Below are 3,943 nucleotides of genomic sequence, written 5' to 3'. Positions count from 1 at the left end.
GCCAAATTTGACCAATTTTGCCGCCCCCTTAATGCTACCAAATTGACACCCATAATGTTGACTAATGATGCAATATGGGTGTGCCAATTTTCGACACTAATTCGACCCGATCGAGTAGAGTTATTTTAAAAAAATTGGGTTTGAGTTGGATCAGATTTTTTAAATATGATGTTTGGATCGGGTTGAGTTCGAGTTTAGGATGAAAAATACCCGAACCAACCCGAAAAGAATTTATAATTTTACCTTATATATTTAGGAATAATTTATAATAATACCCCTTTATATATTATTTTTTTCCAATTAAGTCATTGTTTTTATTAAATAAAAATAATTTTTTTACTATTTCGAGTCGGGTCGAGTCGAATTTTTAAGTTATATATCGAGTCGGGGTCGGGTGAAATCTTATTCTGATCGGATCGGGTGTGGACCAAAAACCCGACCCGACCCATGCCCATCCCTAGGTATAATGCTCAATTTTTCCCAATTCTCGATTTTCTCCAATTTCAGTTTACAACCAAACCCTTGACTTACTTCGATTCTCTCTTCGTTCTCAGCACCGACCATGACGATTACTCCCCTTTAGACGATCCTTGTCCCCAAGGATTAAAGTCTTGTGATAGCAGCACTGTAAAATCCTTCCAAGTTGCACAAGAAGTCCCTTTCTCGATATATATCTGAAGCGATGAATGTCCAGATCAATCTTATAAAAATTGTGCTGAGGGCGTGAGAGAACCGGCTTTTCGTTATAAGAATTTACGAGTTTCTTCTCGGTAGAACTCAAATTGAGATCATCAGGAGCTGGCCATGATCTTTATGCTTTTTCTGAAGGGAACAATAGTGTCTATTGCGAAACCTTTAACTTTTTCCATCTCATCATTGACCAATTTCTTGATGCTCTCCTGATATTGAGGAGAGATGAGTCCTTCAAAATCCTCGGAAACTTTGAAATAAAGAACAAGACTCATTCCTTCATCATCACCAGCGCCGAGGAACATTGCAGCAGGATAAGTAGGCAATGAATATTAATAATTAGAAGGGGAGGGATTTTCCCATTTGCTTTCACATTAGGAAGCTCACTATGTTGGGCAATATGATTTATCTTTCTCGGGCAGATAAATAAGTCGATGCCTATTCGAGTATACGGGGAGTAATGCGGTGCCGGACACTTCCGTTTATCTTTAAAATAGGTCTCGCCTCGAAGTTTAAAAGTTGAGGGCGAAATCCCGGACCAACATCCTCGACTTACCTTGTCATCCTTGCCACATGGAATTATATATTCTGCTCTGGGACGATATAAAAATCGTTTTAATGTACATTCTTCGAGTTTGTCTTCAGCATGACATGATCTCTTCTTAAAAAAAGCCTTAAACTGCTGATTTCTTTCTTTGGGATTTTGGAGCCGAACCCGATGTTAAAATATTCTCGTTGAAACTCACAGAAGGAATCATTCTTGATAATGCTGATCTTAAGTTTTTCTCTTCGGAATTACGCCTATCCTCTTTCTGACCTTTAAAGCTTCCATAACGATGGTCTAATGGTTTCTTCTTCCTATTACAAATTTCATCTGCGTTTCCTTCACACTGAAGCAGCTGACCACTTGACATATTCCCAATCGCATTACCCAACGGAAAACCATCTGCTATGGGTGTCACCTTGCCATCAGTTAAGCTATAAGGTTTAGTCTGAGTAGTCTCGGGAATAATATCATCTTCATGGCTAGCCTTCTTGCCTAACGGAGCAAAACCCAAACTGTAAATTCTCATTCTTCCAAAATTATAGGCAGCAATATACTTATATCCACCTGAATTAATTACCACGATATGTTCATCACCAGCAGACACACAAATAACAAGAAAACCCTTTCTTTTTAATGTTCGGATTATGTATGGAATTTAGTTTGTTGTTCCGAATGACCTTTATCACTACTTAGTTTCTTCCTAGTCCCATTGATTTTCAAGCTGCACAATGCATGAAAACAATCTATGCCAAAACAGAGACTACACAGTGCATTAATGGAGTCATAAAATAATATTAGGAGACCACTTAAATTGCTCCATATACCCAACTTCAATAGAGAAAGCATAAGGTGCAACCTTTGATTCACACTCCAATTCCAAGCCAAATAAATTATATTTTTTCCCATCAACAAAAGTCTAAACAAATAGAGATCAAGGATTGAGATACGTTCACTGATATTCATAAGAGAAAATAACCTCAGTGACCAAAAATCTCATATAATATACGATTTTAACCAACTTTTTCCGGATTTGCCAAAATGACCAACAAAATCGCAATGCGATCGCTAATTCGCAACGCGATCTCCATTATCGCAAATTCGCGTTGCATTTCGCGTTGCGATAGTTGAAAATCGCGTTGCGATGGTATACAGTGTCGTTGCGATTTTCCCAATTCGCAATGCGAATAAGTAAATCGCAACGCGAATTGGGAAAATCGCAATGCGATACTGACTATCGCAATGAGATACTTACTATCGCAATGCGATAATACAAAATCGCAACGAGATACTGACTTTCGCAACGCGATTCTGACTTTCGCAACGCGATAATACATAATCGCAATGCGATTTTCAAAGCGCCATTAGTATCCTGGCCAAGTATTTTATTTTTAAATTCCAAACACGAATATTAATATATTAGAACACTGAACCGTCCACAGTATATCCCGTAATCGCAACTCATAACCTAAAACCTAAAATCACAACTCAGTCCCATCTCCATCTCTCACTCTCTCACCCATCTCCGACGAAATCCGTCCCCATCTCCGACGAAATCCGTCTATCTCCATCTCTCAGAGCCACCCTCAGAATCAGAAATGGAAAATCAACCAACGAGGGTTAGTTTTTTTAATTATTTTCTTTTTGAAATTTTTGCATTATTATTAGGTTTTTCATATTGAAATTGATGATAAGTTTACTGGTAATTTCAATAATAGATTAACCATTTCACTTAGATTGCTTATTAAATCAACCGAGAATCGCAACGCGAAACTAAAATCGCGTTTACGCGATTTTAGTTTCGCGTTGCGATTCTCTTGTTGCGATAGTCAAATTCGCGTTGCGATAGTCATTTTCGTGTTGCGATTTTCATTTTCAGAAACTATTCTTCTTCTGCAAATTGAAACTTGAATGAATTGCATTACTTCAACCAAAAAACAAAGACAAATACGAAATTCACAGTGTTGCAAATTTAAGTTTGAAGAATAAACTACTACTCTTTATGTTTATTATTGTTTTTGGTATATCTTCACAGTGTAGTTTTTGGTATATCTAACTTAGTATGTTTATTGTTTTTGTAGAACTTTTATTCGGCTCAATTGACCTTAAGAAATAAAGTCAGCCTGGCCAAAACAATTGCGTCGAAGCTTTCACCTGCACAAAGAAAAATGTTTGAGGATACATACTTCGGGCCATGGCTGAAAGTACAACATCCCGGTGGAGATGCGATGTTGACACACCTGTTTCTTCAAACCATGACTAGCGATCTACCAGAGACTATACAACGTCGTGATGAAGAGATATGGTTTGATTTTTCACCGGCGTATACGTGTTTTGGGCGGGAGGAGTTTTGCTTAATCACCGGTCTACGCTTCGGACATGATGATGTAGGTCGGTACACTAGACACATTACCCGCCCATCATGGCTATCCCGGGTTTTTCTTGAGCTGGAGAGGCCGAATCTACATGTAGAAGACCTGACAAGATTGTTGAATAAGAAAGATGGTTTTACTCGGATGGATGACGTCGACGTTGTCCGAGTATGCCTTCTAATTCTTTTGCTTGCCGGCTTTTTAGGCAGAGAGGCCAGACAACCTATTCCAAATGATCTAATCAAATTGGTAGAAGACCTAAATACGTGGAACCTGTTTCCGTGGGGCTCGTATTTATGGAAAGCTACATGGAATAAGTTATCGTCTGCCTTGGATG

The 3,943-nt window shown here is 38.4% G+C and overlaps 1 pseudogene; it reads right to left on the bottom strand.

The window, feature by feature from the left end:
• Positions 1-550: 550 nt before the first annotated feature.
• LOC120158196 lies at positions 551-1,763 on the bottom strand (annotated as a pseudogene).
• Positions 1,764-3,943: the final 2,180 nt, after the last annotated feature.

The sequence above is a fragment of the Hibiscus syriacus genome, unplaced genomic scaffold, assembly GCF_006381635.1.
Source record: "Hibiscus syriacus cultivar Baekdansim isolate YM2019G1 unplaced genomic scaffold, ASM638163v2 tig00111309_pilon, whole genome shotgun sequence".
Lineage (NCBI taxonomy): Eukaryota > Viridiplantae > Streptophyta > Magnoliopsida > Malvales > Malvaceae > Hibiscus > Hibiscus syriacus.
This window is presented reverse-complemented; position numbering and strand designations above follow the sequence as displayed.